The sequence below is a fragment of the Symphalangus syndactylus genome, chromosome 2 (genome assembly GCF_028878055.3).
Source record: "Symphalangus syndactylus isolate Jambi chromosome 2, NHGRI_mSymSyn1-v2.1_pri, whole genome shotgun sequence".
Taxonomy (NCBI): Eukaryota; Metazoa; Chordata; class Mammalia; order Primates; family Hylobatidae; genus Symphalangus; species Symphalangus syndactylus.
The window spans coordinates 119,938,412-119,957,042 of NC_072424.2; the positions used below are offsets into that span (position 1 = coordinate 119,938,412).

At 35.8% G+C, this 18,631-nt stretch overlaps 1 protein-coding gene across 3 annotated transcripts in view; it reads left to right on the forward strand.

Moving 5' to 3' along the window:
- VTA1 (vesicle trafficking 1) overlaps window positions 1–18,631 on the forward strand; it is a 72,740-nt gene that overhangs the window by 320 nt on the left and 53,789 nt on the right. The gene's annotated exons all lie outside the window — the stretch shown is intronic.

Consider the following 18,631-nt stretch of genomic DNA (forward strand, 5'->3'; position numbering starts at 1 on the left):
CTTTCCCAGTTGCATTTTAGGGCCCACACACCTCCCTGAGGTTCTTGGGGCATGCCCCGCCCCCCTCGCGTTAAACCTGAGCTTTGACCTCGAGCCTACCCAGGGAACTCCCTGGGTCCCCACTCCCTGGCATTAGGAATCCCAAAGCACCACGGTGTCCACTGCTTCTCCTATCTTGTGCTTAAATGCTCCAGTACTGACTACACAGGCTCTTAAACTGTGGAATATAATCTTCCAAGGTTTTCTCTCTGTGTGTACACACAAGAGCCTCCTGTCTCAAATAGGAATCCTGAAAATAAATTGAGTTACGTTTAAAACGAAGGTGAGTGTCCGAAAGAAGGAGTGATGTGGATAAAAGGACGATAGACTAGTTGAAAACATAGTAATAAGTGAAAGTTATTTATGACAGAATGCAAGCCCATTCAAAAACTCATTTGGTTAAATGGGGAGTATCTGCTACTAAATAAGCAGTTGAATTTGACCTTTCCCCACGCAGCTGCTCTCTCCTACCGTACAGAATTTTTAGTTTTGACTTCTTTGAATGATACCTGCTGTTGAGACCTTTGAAAGCAGTATTTTCACTTTGAGTGTTATACATTGAATTTACAGTTTGATTAAAAAAATATATAGGTTAACTGTGCTCAAACTTGCAGTGAGTAAAGGGGGTACAAGTAATTCTGTGTTAACTTTATTTTGTATTCTGTACTCTTTACTGCAAATAAAACAAGTAACTGGACAACTATAATTCTGAGAAGGATTTTTAGAGTTGAGAAGTTGGATATAATGCGTCCTTTGTTGTGTATATTGTAAGGTTAGCTAAAATCTGGTCACTGTTATCTGTGCCATACTTCAAATGTACCCTGTTTCTCAAATGTGCAAGGCCCTTTCAGACCTACCATGTTCCACTCTCTTGGAATGTGCACAGTTGCTGCACTTTTGGAGCTTACATACAATGGAGGTAGAGAGTTTCAACAATATAGAGTCTATCATACATAGAGAATTGAAAGCTTATGAAGACAAATAGAGCAAGGAAAAGGAATAAGAGTATCAGGAGTAGTGGTGGCAGGGAGTGCAGATGGGATTTCAGTTTCATAGTGGTCAGGGAACACTTCACTGAGTTGACATTTGGGGAAATAAAAGAGTGAAAGGCATGCCTTGCACCATCTGGGAAAGAGTATTCTCCATAGAGGATATGAAAGTCCCGAAGTAGAGGCTTGCTGGAAGGAGGAGCAAGTAGACTATTGTAACTGGAGTGGATGGGGCTTGGGAGTGATGGGATAAGGACAAAGAATCTCTCATCCCTAAAGGAAATTCCTGTTCCCGATCTCTGTATCATGTATCTTTGTGACAAACCAGGGATACCTTATTCACTGTTGTCCTTTCCCTCTAGATTTTTCTAAACCTAATCCAGTTTCCTTTATTTAAAAATATAACAGAAACTCTCACCATATCATTCCCTAAAGTTGCAGCTCTGCTTTTCCAGCCTTATAGGTAAGCTTGAAATAGTTGTCTATAAGTTAGCTTTACGCCTTTATCTTGTAGAGCCTTTCAGCCAATGCAGTCTGGTTTTCATGCCCAGTATTTCACTGAAACTGCTCTCATCAGGCTTATGAAGAAATATTTTTATTGCTCAGGTGACACTTAACTATTTTAGTTATGAAACATCTACATATAAAAGCATATGTAACGTGGAGACAGTTTAAGGAATAATAAAATGAACACTAATATGCCTATCACATTTGATGTTATTAAACTTTTTAATTTTTGACAATCTGGTGGGTGTGAAATGGTAGTGTCTCATTGGAGCGAAATCTGCAATTCTCTGAGTCTTAATGAGGTTTAGCATCTTTTCATATGTTAATTAACCATTTGTGATTCGCTTTTGAAATACTTGTTTATTGCTTTTGCCCATTTATCTGTCACAGTCTTGTCTTAGTAATGTTAGATGTTAATCCTTTGTTACATGTGTTGTAAATATCTTCTCCCATTTCAGTTTGATTTTTCACTCTATGAAGACCTTTGATCTTCAGAAGTTCTTAATTTAAAAATGTTATCAATCATTGTATGAATCTCTTAGGACTTAACCTTCTGATTTTATAGGCTTTCATTTCTTTTTGTGTATTTATTTAGGACTTTGGCTTTCTAAATCTGTAGATGGGTGTTTTTAATCAATTTTGGAAAATTTTCTCTACTATTATTTGTTCAAATATTGCTTATATTTCTATTCTCTCATGAAAGTTTGATTAGACATGTTTTGCATTTCTCCCATTTAACTTCCTTGTCTCTTGATTCCGTCATTTTTTTTTTATCTCTTTGTCTTTCTGTGCTGCATTCTGTGTAACTTCTTGAGGTCTATCTTCATCTCCCTATATTTTATTGTTTAACCCTTTTATTGAATTTCTACTTTAATTTTTTATTTGAGTTTTCTCTTTTGGTTTTCCTATTGGCCTGGCCATTTCTGATAGTTTCTTGTTACTGATATTTTTAAACACTCTATTTCTGTGAACACTTTAAATATATCGATTTATATTTTCTGTTTGATAACATCTGTAGCTGCTATATTTGTGGGCCTGATTCTGCTTTTCAACAGAACACTGCTCATGGTGACTTCTTTCCTTACAATTGTGGGCTAGTCGTGCTAGACCAGCGCTCTCCAAACTGGAGTAGGCAAATAATTCCAAAGGAATCAATTTTCCAATTCTTGACTTCCATGTTTTCCTTCCAAAAACTGATCTTGACAAAGCTCCTGTGGTCAGGGTGGCAAAGTAGTATATAATATGCTGCTTATCTTTTCCTACATCCTGTTCACAATTGTCCTTCTCCCACTTTAATGAAGAACGGCATACTCTCACGCATCCTGAGTGTTTTTATGTTGTATTGCCTTGAAAGAGAAAGTGGAAAATCCTCCAGGGTATCCAGACAAAAGAGACAATTCAAATTACCGGTGTTAGTGAAGCCTCCATTAATTAAGGCATTGGATAGACCTTCCTGTCTTTCCTGGTCTTACATTGAAGAAAACCAGCCAGAGCAAAGAATAAACCTTCATTCGGGAGTTCAAGACCAGCCTGACCAACATGAAGAAACCCTGTCTCTACTAAAAACACAAAGTTAGCCAGGTGTGGTGGTGCATGCCTGTAATCCTAGCTACTTGGGAGGCTGAGGCAGGAGAATCACTTGAACCCGGGAGGCAGAGGTCACAGTGAGCTGAGATCGCACCATTGCACTCCAGCCTGGGCAGCAAGAGCGAAACTCCATCTCCAAAAAAAAAAAAAAAAGCTAATCATGAAAGGTTCCAAAAGAGCATTCTAATTTGAGGGCAAGGGGGTAGAACTTTGTATAAGGTGGATGCAGGGAGTCACCTGGAGTTGTATATGGGGGATGCAGGGAGTCACCTGGAGTTTGTCTCTTTTCAGGAACAGTTGGTCAGTGAATCTCAGAAGAGGGAGGAGTTATTCTGCAATATTAGCAGCCATTGTTAGGTCATCTTGGATTTTATCAAGAGGGTGAGGAGGAACAGTTTGGGGCCAAGGTCATGTGCAAGAAGATGTGAGGAAGATTAGCTGTAGGGACAGGGACATGGAGGAACCACAGTGGGAAATCTCAGTCTTTCAGAGTCTTTTACATTTATGCATATATCTGTTAAGGGTAATGCTTTATGTTAAAACTGGTCCTGTGTTGCAGTATTCTGAATTCTCAAAATAATAAAAATTTTCATGAGATGACCTTACTGCCTCATTCTGCATTCATTATTAAAGAGTACCATTCTTGGGTTGAGAGCAAAACCAAGAACAAAGGAGAAATACTGAAGATGAGAGTACCTTGTTTCATCCAAACAAGCTGCTGCAAGGCTCTGCAGCTTATTGCTATTTTAGAATTAGAATTTAGAAATAAAATGGGGACATGAGTTGACATTCCAACTGGAATATTGTATTTCTCTGAAAAAGTAACTCTTACTTTGCCGATTGGTTTGGTGTTAGCAACTGGCATTGCCATTAAACAGTGTGGTAGACATTCTCTTTAAACTAAATGAGCTAAAATCTTCGGCTCTGAGGTTTTTTGTTTTGTTTTATTCTTCCGGAAGTACATTTAAAACAGCTTGGCCGAGCACGGTGGCTCATGCCTGTAATCCCAGCCCTTTGGGAGGCCGAGGCAGGCAGATCACCCGAGGTCAGGAGTTCAAGACCAGCCTGGCCATCATGCTGAAACCCCATCTCTACTAAAAATACAAAAATTAGCTGAGTGTGGTGGCAGGTGCCTGTAATCCCAGCTACTGGGGAGGCTGAGGCAGGAGAATCGCTTGAACCTGGAGGTGGAGGTTGCAGTGAGCTGAGATCGTGCAGTTGCACTCCAGCCTGGGGAACAAGAGCAAGACTTCATCTCAAAAAATAATAAGAAAAAGAAGAAGAAGAAGAAAATAAAGCAACTGATGAGATTAAACCTTATTTGTTGTTATTATTATTATTTTTTTTGCTGAGGGATGTTGGAACAAGTATTTCAAGTTTTCCCAATCCTTTCTGCATCCTACAATAAATAAGAAGGCTCTGATTGAAAGAAGATGATGAATCTTTGTAATATCTTTTTGCATACATCACAGGAATTGAGAAAATGAGTAATGATGGGGTAACAAATCCTTTTTAATTTTTAAACAAATTTTAAAGTGGGCCTAATTTAATTGTCAGCTTAGAAATTATTTAAAATAGTTGATGATAGGTGGTTATATGGTTTTTAGCCTATAACTCAGAAATAATTTAAAGAATTTGGTGATTTTGCTGTGTAACATGGGAAAAACTGGGATTTGGGGGGGATTTTTTGTGAATTTAATTTATAAAAATAAAAAATAACAGAACCCCTATAGTCTCCTCTTCCTCATTATGGCAAAAAATAATATTAATACATAAATATTTGATTTAATTCATAACAATGTAAAATTTCTGTTAAAAAAACTTTTCGTATTTTAAAACATGATAAATATCAAGTTGCTATGATAGTTTAGTTTGAAGGATATAACTTTTAGATGTCAATATTTGATGTAGTGTAGAAATCACATTTTTTGTACCTGTTTAACCTTCTCCTGAAAAGGTGTAGACATCAACATAAAAACGTGTTAAGGGATACATTTCTATAATCTTAGAGCATATAATAATTTTATAAATTCCTAGAGCAAGGAAACTTTTTTTGTGAGAAAAAAATTCAGGAGTATTTTGCTAAACTACTTGCTGATTCATAAAAGCTCCATGGGCTATGTGCTACCCTCTGCCAAGAATCCTTCTGCATTCCTATTAATTTGACTAACTTACTGAGTCAGTGCAAATTTTACTTCCGACAGATTATTTTTCATGACCTCTTAAAGATGATCTAGAAATTGTTCTTGTGTGCCCCTCATCACATGTGTTATAATATAAACATCTGTTCATCTTTCAGTCTTGATTCTCCTGGAGGAAAGGGATTATCTTTTTCTTTTTTTACCACCTGACACATAAATGGAATTTACAAATTCTTAATGAATGCCTCCTCTCTAAATATTACTAATAGTCCACTAAAATGTAAACTCTATGAGAACAAGAAGTATGTCGTACAATGATCATTGAATGTCCATCTCCTAATATAGTATCTAAGACATGTTAGATAACCTGTAAAACTTATCTGTTGATTGAGTAAATAAACTATACAGTAATTCATGCTTTTTTTTTAATGTTCTACCACAAATCAATGACAAAATAGAATGGAAACAATCCTAGTACTCTTGTCTAACTCATTACCTTACTATGTTTATAATGAATTTTAGATGGAGTCATAGGTCATATTATCATATGATTTACACCTTGTGCCCTATCCTTTCTAGTATTTATATCATTTCCAAAAATGATTCACTTCTGGCCTTACTGGGAATTTTCTAGTGTTTTATCACTTTTTAAAATTACCTTAATATTCCTACATTTCGAAGTTGGTTGGTCTTTTGTTTTCTTTTTAAATCAGGAATGAATGTTGAAATAATGTATATCAAATTACTTTTGGCCGTCTCTGGAAATGCTAATAGGCTTATTGTTTATGTGTTTGAACTTTTTAATGTACTAAGTAGCAGCAAAATAGTAAATTTTCTCATATTTGAAACCCCTCCGTTTCTGGAAAGAATCCCATTAGCTTTTGCATTTTCTTTTAATTAAACTTTTTCTTTTGAAATAGTTGTAGGTCCACGTGCAGCACATGTAGTTGCAAGAAATATTGCAGAGAGATTCTGTGTACCCTTTACCCAATGTCCCCCAATGATAATATCTTGCAAAACTGTAATAATGTACCATAACCAGAATATTGGCATTGGTACAATTCACTGGTTTATTCAGGCTTCATCAGTTTTACATGTATTTGTGTGTGTGTGTATATTTAGTTCTAAACAGCTTTGTCAGGTGTACATTCCTGTACCCATTACCATAGTCAAGATAGAGAATAGTTAATAATTCCCCTTGTTGCCCTTTTATTAATATAACCTGCCTTCTCCCTTTCGCTACCTCACCCCATCCCCTGGTAGCCAGTAACTTGTCCATTTCTAAAATTTTATGATTTAAAATGTTCTATTAAATGAAATCATATATAAGCTTTTGGGACTGGCTTTTTTCATTTGGCATAAGCTCTGGAGATTTATCCAAGTTTATTCCTTTTTTAATGCTCAGTAGAATTTCACGATATGTGTATACTACAGTGTAACAGTTTAATCATTGAAGACATTTAAGTGTTTTCAATTTGTGACAATTATGAATAAAGTGAATATAACCACATATAGTTTTTGTGTGACCCTAGTTTCCATTTCCCTGGGATAAATGCCCACAAATTCAATTGCTAGATCATATGGTAATTGCATGTTTAGTTTTGTAAGAAGCTGTCAAACTGTTTTGCAGAGCAGCTGTACCATTTTACACTCTTATTGGCAACACTTGAATGATAAGTGATAGAGTTTCTCTTCATTCTCACCAGCATTTTGTGTCACTATTTTTAATTAGTCATTCTTAATAGGTACAGTGATATCTCATTGTGGTTAGTTTTTATTTCCCTGATAGCTAATACAGTTGAAAACCTTTTCATGTGCTTATTTACCATATGGGTATCATCTTCAGTAAAATGTCTTCATGTTTTTGCTCATTATTTTTGAGTCTGAGAGTTCTTAGTGTATTGTAGTTATGTTATCATTTTGAGATTTTTAGTAACAGCGTTACTCTGGTTTCTTAGGTATTGTTGAGAAAATTACTCTTTTTCCTCAAATGTGAGTTGGATTAAAAAGGCAAGCAGATTTATCACTTTCTTTAGATTTAAAAAAATCATTGATACAGCAGAACTTTGTGCTTTTTTATATTTCCCAATTTCTTCCATTAGAAAAATATTTTCCTCTTGAGCCATTCTTGATATAGTAGTTTTCTAGGATATCTTTCATTTCTACTGTATTTTGAAATTTATTAGCTGGAAGTTAAAAACTTTCTTCTTTCATATCTCTCATAATCAACCAATCGTAAAAGTTTTAAAATTGTATTTATTTTCTCATTTTCTCTGTTACTGTGTCCTCACCTTAGACATTCTAAGCTAATGTCATAGCTTCCCAGTTTTTGCTTCAAACGTCTAATCCCTGTTGCCACTAGAATGATATGCTTCTAATGCTTAGTGAAAATAACACAGAGTAAATGATGGAGTGGACTGTGAACATTTAGAAATTGTGTGTGACACAAGCAGTACAAATTAACAAGTACTGTATCAGGAAAAATTTCCAGTAGATGAGTGACAAAGGGCCAGTATCCCTGATACATAAAATGCTCATAAATATGCCTTAAAAATAAAAAAGATCCCCATAGATTAAAAATAGGTGCATACAACTACTGAAGGAGGGAATACTAATCATTAGCATTCATCCTAGTTAGTAATAAATGTAAATTAAGGTGGAATAACAATTTTTGACTGTAAAGATATGACTCAGTACAAATGAGTACGTGTTTAAATCCTTGCTGACATGACTGTGTGATTGGTACAAAGTTTGGAAAGCATTTTGGCAAAATGTAGAGTATCTAATTCAGTAATTCCAATTTGGGGAAACGTTCGGGAAATAACTATACATTTAGTAAGACCTTTATGCAGAATTTCCTGAATGATTATTTATACATTTATGATAAGCTCAAAATAACATAAAATATATATCATTGTGGAAATGGTTAAGTAAATTATGTTATATCCACTGCATAGAAAGTAATGTAATTGTTTTAACATCACAAAGCATCTTTTATAACATGAGGGAAAGTTTATATGAAAGTATGGGATACGGAATTATTATACACGCAGTTCCATATGTGTATCTGAAGAAATCTTTGTCTTCAGTGACCCCTCATGATTTGAGTTCTGCATCACCTTTTGTAGTTTTAATCAAATTAATTTCATTTTGTTACTAGAACATTAGGCACTTTGTTGTCTCCAAGCCTTTTAACATTCTACTTTCTCTGCCTTGACACCTCTTCTCTTCCCCACCACACTCACTAGATTTTTATCCTTTGGGTACTAGCTTGAAGGTCACTTTCTCTGGGAGGCCTTTTCTTAAGTCTCCTAGTTTTAAGGTGTTTCTTTTTGTTCTTTATGCCTTGGTGTAGCTTTACCATAATTGCTTTTTCATTTGCATGTCTTTCTTCTAGACTGTAAACTGAGGAAGGCTTACACTGTGCTACCAGTTTTTATTCATTTACTCTGCCTCGTAGTGCTAGGCCACTAGAGATATTTACATAATAAAGAACAGGTGCTCAAAAAATGTTAGCCAGATCGACCTGAATTTTAAGGCAGTTGTGGTCCCTAGAGGGAAGTATGGCCATATAGTTGTCACCTAATAAGGAAGGCAGACAACTAGCATTCCTGTAGGTGATTGGCATTTTAACAGTGCTTTCTTTCAGGATGTCTGCCTCACAGTCTTTCTGGTCCTTCTGTTACTAAGTGATAGAACCAAGACCCGAATAAACAAAGTCAGATAAAAAAAAAATGGTTGAATGAAAAATTGTTGGTAGTAGCTAGTAATTAGAGAACCAGTTATTGAGTGAGCCACAGAGTAACTGAGGGGAAAGGGACTAGTACAATCCATGGCAAAAGAAAAAGGCAAAAACACCAGTGAAAAAAATCTAGGAGATTCCTAAGTGGGGAGTGGAAAATGAAGGAGATGCTTTCTGTCAACAGTATGTCTCTGAGCTCCATCTCTTTATTTTTCTTTAATGAAGCTGGAAAATATTTGAATCTTTTACTAAAAGTGGGCACTGTTAGATAAATATTTTGATTCTGCCAGGTTTGGTGCTGTAGAAAAGCTAAACTCAGAACTTTCCCCTTCCTTTTTCAGTTTGCCATAAGTAACTAAATGTATAAAATTTCAAGTTTCAATTTTTAAAGCTTCCTCTAGGGGGTGACATTGTGAAGTTAATAAACTTCCAGTGAACGTATATACACAGTCTCAAGAGTCTTCATTTGTCTATATCATCATCAGAAAATTAAATACAGTACAGTTGTTCAGGAAGCTGTAAGTATATATAAAGTTATTTCAGTTCTGAGATGTTACAGGACATACCAGTAGAAAATATTAATTAAGTGTAAATGCTAAATAACAATGGATTTCTTTATTGATAAATGGTAAACTACATGGATATTAGCATTAATAATCACTTGCTCGTGCCTGTACTCCTAGCACTTTGGGAGGCCCAGGTGGGCAGATCACGAGGTCAGAAATTCAAGACCAGCCTGGCCAATATGGTGAAACCCTGTCTACTAAAAATACAAAAATTAGCCGGGCGTGGTAGCGCTTGCCTGTAGTCCCAGCTACTCGGGAGGCTGAGGCAGAAGAATCGCTTGAACCCAGGAGGCAGAGGTGGCAGTGAGCCGAGATTGCACCACTGCACTCCAGCCTGGTGACAGAGCGAGACTCCATCTCAAAAAAAAATAATAATAACTTGCCTCTTACTATTTTTTGTTGGGTTAATCACATAGAAATTGGATTTTAAATTCATTCAGACAAGTTTAACTAAACCAATAAAGAGAAGCAATTCCTTTCAGTCTTTGCTGGTTCCTGAATGATAAACTAGAGTCTGTAGTCTTATTGCTTGATTACTTACTTTTTTTTTATTAATAAGCTTTCTCAGAGTACTTTACTGTAGCAATGACAATAAACACACAGAATTTTGGACTACTGATTTATCCGTTAGCCTTCCATTCCTCTTAAGTTTATTTTTGTGAACATATATGCAAACATGAGTTTTATTTTGTAAAAATTATTTAATACTTTCCTTTTTGAGTAATGTCAACTCATTTTACATCTCTTTAGAAAAAACCCTAAAGTTGAAGGGGCTGTGGAGTCAAATAACACATTCTTAACTTTCATTTCTTTTTTGGCATTCATACAAGTTTAAGCATCTTTGATAAGGTTTGTCTTCTATGACAATTATATTTGGTTGTTCAAAGTGGAAGCTTATATACTCTTGAACAGTCAAGGATTATATATAGTAGGTTTCAATAACCGTGCTTGATATAAGTTCCTACTTCCACTGAAATTCTTCATTGGGCTGTTACATTTACATTTTTTATGTTTTTTTATATTTATTTTTCTGTGGCTTGTCAGATTTTTATGTTTTTACTATTTTGGGTTTTTTTTTTAACCTCAATTTATTATTGTTTCTATTTGGTGACAACATCTTGGAGGAGCAATTCTTTGTTGTCAGGGCTGCCCAGTACCTTTCAGGATATTACTGCTTTAAACAGTAATAGTACCCCCAGACATTGCATTTTAAAATAGAAGTTAAAAAAAAAAAAAAAGCCTCCACACTTTTGTAGCTCCCCCAAGAGGCAGTGTAATTGAAAATCTAAATTCCTGTTAGTATGGAAAGTTTATATTATGTAACTGTTAAAGATATATGGAGTTACATTTGTTGCAAAAGATGCCATAGCCCACAGCATAATGTAAAATGAAGGGTGCAAACAAATTATATGTTGCCGTGTATATAACATTTGTGGTTATATATAATTTTATGTGTGTATATGAAGAGAGACATCTTGCTGGATGCAGGGTAAGACTCTGGAGGCACACTGCCGGAGTCAAATCCTAACCTATCGTTTATGGCCTGCATGACCTTATGAGCTTCAGGTTTTTTATTAATATACTCAGGATAATAGTAAGATCAACTTCACAGAATTTTTTGGTGGATTAATCAATTTTTCTATTTTTATATGACTAAATGAATACATGATCCATGGTGATTACTCATTTAATATTAGTTATTATCAAGTGATTATTACTCCAGTTCATTGGGAGCTTGTCGATAGTATATTGCTGGATCTTATGTTTTTATCCATTATAACAACCTCTACCTTTTAATTGCAATGTTTAAAACATTTATAATTAATGTAATGAGTATGTTTGGGTGTAAGTCTTGCTATTGGTTTTCTATGTCTCATTTGTTGTTTCTTCTTTCTCCTTTTTCTGCCTTTTTGATAATCGAAGTTCTTTTAGAATTCTATCATACCTCCACTGTGGAGTTACTAGATATTCCTCTTTTATTTTTTTAGTGGTTGCTCTAGAATGCTTACAATAGCTTATCATAGTCTACTGTCTCATAATATACCACCTAACATATAAGGAAAGATCTTTACTGTCTTTTCCCCTCATGTCCTTTGCCTATAGTTGTCATACATTGTATTTATACGTATACCATAAACCTTATATATTTTTTAACTATTCTCTTTTAAAGAAATTTATAAAATGTAAAAATAAAAATTTTTATATTTTGCGACATAAATATCATTTTCAGTACTCATCAAGATCCAAGTTTTAAATCTGGTATTGGTTGGGCATGGTGGCTCATGCCTGTAATCTCAACACTTTGGGAGGCCGAGGTGGGTGGATCACATGAGCTCAGGAGTTCGAGACCAGCCTGGGCAACATGGTGAAACCCTGTCTCTACCAAAAATACAAAAAGAAATTACCCAGACATGGTGTCCCGCACCTGTAGTCTCAGCTACTTGAGAGGCTGAGGTGGAAGGACCATCTGTGCCCAGGAGGCGGAGGTTGCAGTGAGCTGAGATTGTGCCACTGCACTCCAACCTGGGCAACAGAACAAGACCCCATCTCAAAAATTATATAAACTACTTTGGGTAGTTTATATTGCAATGTTCCAGAGTTTACTAATCTTTTCTTTTTTGGTATCTATACTGTTAATCCTATCCACTGAATTTTTCATTTCAGGTGTTATTATTATTATCGTTATTATTATTTTGAGACAAAGTCTTGCTCTGTCGCCAGGCTGGAGTGCTGTGATGCAATCTCGGCTCACTGCAACTTCTGCCTCCTGGGTTCAAGCGATTTTCCTGCCGCAGCCTCCCAAGTAGCTGGGACTGCAGACACGCACCACCACGCCCAGCTAATTTTTGCATTTTTAGTAGAGACCGGGTTTCACTGTGTTGGCCAGGATGGTCTCCATCTCTTGACCTCATGATCCACACGCCTCGGCCTCCCAAAGTGCTGGGATTATAAATGTGAGCCACCGCACCTGGCCCAGATATTATATATATATTTGTTTGTTTGTTTTGAGTTGGAGTCTCACTCTGTTGCCCCAGGTTGGAGTGCAGTGGCGCATCTCGGCTCACTGCAAGCTCCACCTCCCGGGTTCACACCATTCTCCTACCTCAGCCTCCCGAGTAGCTGGGACTACAGGTGCCTGCCACCACACCCGGCTAATTTTTTGTATTTTTAGTAGAGACAGGGTTTCACCGTGTTAGCCAGGATGGTCTCGATCTCCTGACCTCATGATCCACCCGCTTCGGCCTCCCGAAGTGCTGAGATTACAGGCGTGAGCCACCACGCCCGGCCGATACTGTATTTTTTACCTCTTGAAGTTTCATTTAGATTCCTTTGTGTATGTTCCATTTCTCCTTTCTATTCATGGTTTTCTTTAAATGCTTTCTATAGTTCTCTAGTATGTTAATGTCATTATCTCCTGTTTTTATTATTTTGTCATTGTTTGATCTGCTCATACTGTTGGCTTATATTTTTTCTTCTTATGGATCACATTTTCCTATCTGTTGGCCTCTTTAGTAATTTTTGACTGGCGGTAGGACATTGTGAATTTTACGTTCTTGAATGTCTGGAGTTTGTGGTCTTTCTTTGAAGGGATTTAAGCTGGCCAACAAGTAATTTGGAGTTCAGTTTGATTCTTTTGTGTATTGTTTTTTTGTTTGTTTTTAGCTTTTCGGGGTAGGTCTAAAGTAGCCTTTGCTCTAGGGACAGTTTAACACCGCTACGAAAGTATGCCCACCTTGGATTCTCTACTGAACACCCGGGTAACATATAGGACTCTTCACTCTCTCTGGTTGGAGCTTGAATGCGTTCTAGCCCTGTGTGCGCATTGGTAACATTCAACTTATTGAACAGGTTTTGTTCATTCTTTGGCCTTGAGGAGCTTCCCCCTGCACACCATATGTTAGTATTCAGCTGAGTCTCCAGGTTACCCTTATTCAGATTTCTGGGTTTTTTCTGCATAGCTCCCTTTTCTTTAGACCTCTGCCCCTTAATGTACAACTGCCTCAGTCTCCCTGAATTCACTCCAGTGTGTTTTTTCAACTCAAGAGGACTGTTTTCTGCTTGGGACCCCTCTTCCTGGGCCTTAGTTTGGTGTGCCTCCAGGCAGAATGCTGGGCTGACCATTGGTGCCACCTCATTTGTTTCCTTTCTCCAGGTATCATGGTCTTCCTCTATCTCTGTTGTCTGAAAACTTGTTACATATATTTTGTTCAGATTTTTTCTGTTTACAATGGGATGATAACCATAGTTACTTCATCAAGGCCAGAAGTAGAATCTGTGTTCTCATTTTAATAATCAAATCATCACTTATTGTTTGCCATGTGTCAGCACAACACTAATATCAGAATCCCAGTGATTATCTTTTTATTCTTTGGACAATGAAAAAGCCAGATATTCTTACCCTATACTTTGATTTTCATTACATCATTTAATAGGAAGTCAGGAGTGGCTTTTTCTTAAAATTGCTGATATGACAGGAGTTCCAAAAGTATTTATTTAATGAAGGGATGAGTGAAGTAAGTATTCGTTATTAGCAGGCATTCATTCATGCTTCCTTCCTTTTTCCCCCTTTTTTTTGGGTCAAATAGTGTGCCTAAATTATTTAATTTGGAAAGTAGTTAGATCTATTTTGTATAAAAACTGTGTAATAATCTTTGACTCAGAAATCCCTTCACAAAGGATAATACTAACCATATAGAAGAGATCTGCAATATACTTAGGAATAGAATAACATTCAGTTCTATTTTTTTGAATAAAATTTGCTTTTGTGTATCAATATGTATTCTAGAGTGCCACATTTTTTAACCTGTCAAAGCCTCACTCCTCACAGTTGCTTTTATATCTTTTTGTGTGTGTTTTTATCATGCATATTTCATAGTTTTATGTTCTTATGGATAAGCAAAGATGTGTTAGAATGTTAATGTTCAACTTCTAAGGAACTTTGGATTACACATACCTTCAGAATTAGTAAATGTTTGTTTTCTAAATGTCTCACATTAAATTAAAGTCAAGTTGGAAAGTATTTAATCCTTTTGCAAACATGCTTCATTACTCATCATCAAATAATATTTATTCATAAAAATAAACACATTTCCTTGATGAAATAAATCAAATATATTTTCTTATAGATGATTTTAGCTAAATGTTTATTTGTTCTGTTTTTGTAGGTATTTTCCATGTTAGACATTAATTTTTCATCATATTGCTGCTGCTAGAATGAATTGCTTGTCTCAAGAGTTCTTTATGAAAGAGATCCTTTTTTCATCCCTGTGGCAAAAAGATGTTTTAGTGTACTTAAACTGAGTTTTCTTAAGTGAATTCAAGGAATTTTCCTTTTTATTAATAGTAAAAAATATATCTTACGGTAAATTTTTTGTACTTAAGAATTCTTTGCAATGTAAGATATTTAGAAATATAAAAGCCAGGCCAATTTTTGTCCTAAATCTTTTAATGCTGAGAGGATCCAATTCTTCAATTAAAGATATTGCCATATAATAGTGTCCTTGTAATTGCAAAGACTAAATATGCACACAAATTAAGAAAAAAATGAATGTAGGCCAGGCTAATTAAACTATATTATAATTACACTGTGTTTAACTATTAGCTATCTGGATTAGGTTAACTTCTGAAGGACAAGAAGTGGATATTTTGTTTATATTTGTATGTGCTGCATTAATTATCTGCATGTTTGCTTAATGGTCACATCCTGAGATGGCTGTCACTAAAGCCAAGGGCAGTCTTAGGAATCAACCTTATTTCTCTACTGTCTGGGTTGTTCCCTCTATTTCTTCCCAAAATTGATCTATTAAGTAGCTAACTCTGCTCCATGAGTGGTAGGCCTCACATAGTGTTCACTACTATGGTTAAAAAAAAGAGAGAGAAAGACCTGTGGGGAGATGACACTGTCGGTAGTACCATCCTTCAAATTATCATTTTATCATATTGGCCAGTGTACATTTAGATCATGAATAATTACCTGATGTGTATGTATGTTTGGGTAAGGTGATTGTCCTAGAGATTAAAGTGTGTTTGAAATAGTCAATTGGGATGTTGGGAAAGCAAGTATCAAGCCCATTTGAGACTGATAATTACGATATTTGTAATGATGACAATCTGTCATCAGTTTCTGCTGCTTGGATGCAGATATAGAGAAAGAGGATAGTTGGGTTTATGTATGAGTATGCTTTTGCCAGAGGGATGTAATAAAAAAATTTAGAGGTAGAAGGAGATAGTAAAATAAAGGTCTTAAAATGTAACATCAAAGCTAGTTGCAGAGGGAAGTTAAAGGGGAGAAGACTGATCATAATGAAGAAGTAGTAAGAAGCCAGTGAACTGGAAACCTGTAGTAATGTGCATAGTTGAATGTTGGAAGAAGAGGAGATTATGTTTAGAGAGTGGGCGCTTGATGTATTGGTTTTGGCAGTAGTTTGAGATGGGAGTTTAATTATAGAATGACCACTGAGTGAAAGAGAGCACATAAAATTGTTGGAGGTCAGGGTCAATAAGAATTGAGAACATGGGCTGTGTTTACACTTGAATTCAATTTACTTGCTTATTGCAGAAAATCCAAAATAACATTGGCTAAGTAAAATAAGGATTTACTCTTTAATGTAAAGAAAGTCTGATGTTGGCAGTACCCTGTGCTAGTAATACCAATTCCATTAAGTCATCAGGGACCCCAGCTGATTCCAGTTTCAAATCTACCAGCCAGCACACTTCCAAGGTTGCTTTGTAGCCCAAGATAGGTACTAGGGCTTCAGTCATCTAGTATTTGTATTCTAGGTAGTAGGGAGGAAAAAAGGGAGAGGGTCTGCAAGATCTTTCCCTGCTGTCATTCTCCCTTTTATGGAGACATTACAACAGTCTTTCCTAACTATTTCTGGGAATATAATATTAGTCTTGGTTACATGGCCGTATTTTGCTTTGGAGAATACTGGGAAATGTCCTCTTTTGGCTAGGTATGTTACAACTCCTTAGTAATAATATAGCAGCTTTGCTGGTCCTAAAGAGGTATGTGAGAAATTTTTTTTTTTAAGTTACTGAAGAGGACTGCAAATACAGTGATTTCTTCAAGTGACAACTGCTTTTAATTAAGACAGAGAAGGAGAAGGAATTAGAAAATGTAGAGGAGTATGCTGATGAAAAGCAGTGGTTCCACGGGATTTTGGTAGAAGGCATGGGGGTGTGGGGAAGAGGCATGGGCTAGGTTGGGGCAAGAAAACATAGTTCATAATTGAGAGGAGTGAGGATGCCATAAAGCAGCAAGTCTCGACCTTTTGATCACCTATCCATATGAGTTAGAAAAAACATTGAATACAAATCTGCAATATGTTATGTAAATTATTTATGAATTACATTTACATATTGATGTACTAATACTGTATTATAAGAGATATATAAAATAGAAATTTTTAAAGAATTAGATAAAATATCAATAGAAATGCTAATATTTTATTTTCCATACTCTAGCCAATTGTTTTGCCAATCCCTGGGATCATATGGGTCTCAAAGGCCTAGCTAGCTTCAGTATAGCGTAGGGTGGTGGCTCTCTTAGGGGAATATGAGCCACCTGGCATGGAACTGATCCTACTTTCTGCTAGAAGCATCCTCTTAAAAATAAGAGAAAGGATACCTAATATTCTTTGGGAAATTTTGGCAATACAGTAAGATACAGTAAGCTTACATTTGAGGAGGAAAGAGCACATTAAGATTTATAGATATTACCTTGTAAGGAGATAACATTTGATCTGAGATCAAATTAGCATCCCTTTGTATGTAAAAGTGATCTTCAGTGCTAGTTAGTGTGCAGTGAAAGCAACGTGCACTACACTGGTAGTGCAGTAAATCTCGGTGACACTTTTGGAACTCTGTTTTTTTTTCTCTCTCTCCTTAATACCTAGATGGATCGTATTCTTAAAATTGATATGTGGTTATGAATACATTATTAAATTAAACTTCAAGCTCTGTAGTATGAGATAGCCCTCAAAGCCTAAGCACTAAAAAGCAGTTTCCTCTGGATAAAACCATTAAAATTAAAAACACACAGATATGATAAATAGGTAACTGTTTCATGTGTATATTAATTTTTAAAGAGAATTTTTGACATGTAAACATAATTGAATTGGTAATTCTGAGAGTAACAGATATTCAGCTTTGTTATAAACCTCTAGTAAATTAAACAATGGTAGACCCATAGAATAACACAGCAGGGTAGGCAGGATACAGAGTTGGGCCCTATTATCCCATGGAAACTTAATGTATTATAATGAATGATAAAAATGACATTTAAATCAGTAGGACAGAATGAGCTATTCTTTCATTCATGTGTTTGTCTATTCAGAAAATGTTTATCAAGGGCCAACCACTGTCCTAGATGCCAGGGATACATCAGCAAACCAAATAGACTAATATCCTTGTCATCATGGAGTGTAAATTCTAGTTAGGGTAGAGACAGGATAAATACATAGAAGATTCCCTTTGGTGGAGGAACGTTATATCTCTACTTCATGCTGTATAAAGAATTGTTACAAGTCAATTTATTTAAAAGCAAACCAATTTGGCAGAAGAGTATTTTATTTTGATAGCTATCCTTAATTCATAAAGGAGAATATGGAGCTATTCAGTAAATATCTAATAGTTTTTTTAGTGGTTAGGAAAATATAAAATCAAACAGAGTGTTTTTAGTCTTCAGATTGATAGGAATGTAAGTTTAATAAGTTTTTTGTGAGTTTAGGCAAAATGAGTGCTTGTATACGTTGCAGATAGAACCGTGTATTGATACTTTTCTTTTGGGGGGCAGCTTAACAGTAGGTCTCAAAATGAAACAGGCACAGAGACTATGACCCAGGAATTTCACCTCTTGGTTCCCCTGGGAACTCTCTTGCATTATGCCCAAGGAGGTATTTTGCAATTCAGAAGTTTTACTATCAATCTTCATTCAAAAACTTCGTTGCATTTTGTTGTTGCATTTATGCACAACAGTTGTAATGAAAATTTGAGAGCTACCTAAATGTGCTTTTGTTAGCATGATGCATTTATCCTGTAGAACATTAGCACTGCCAC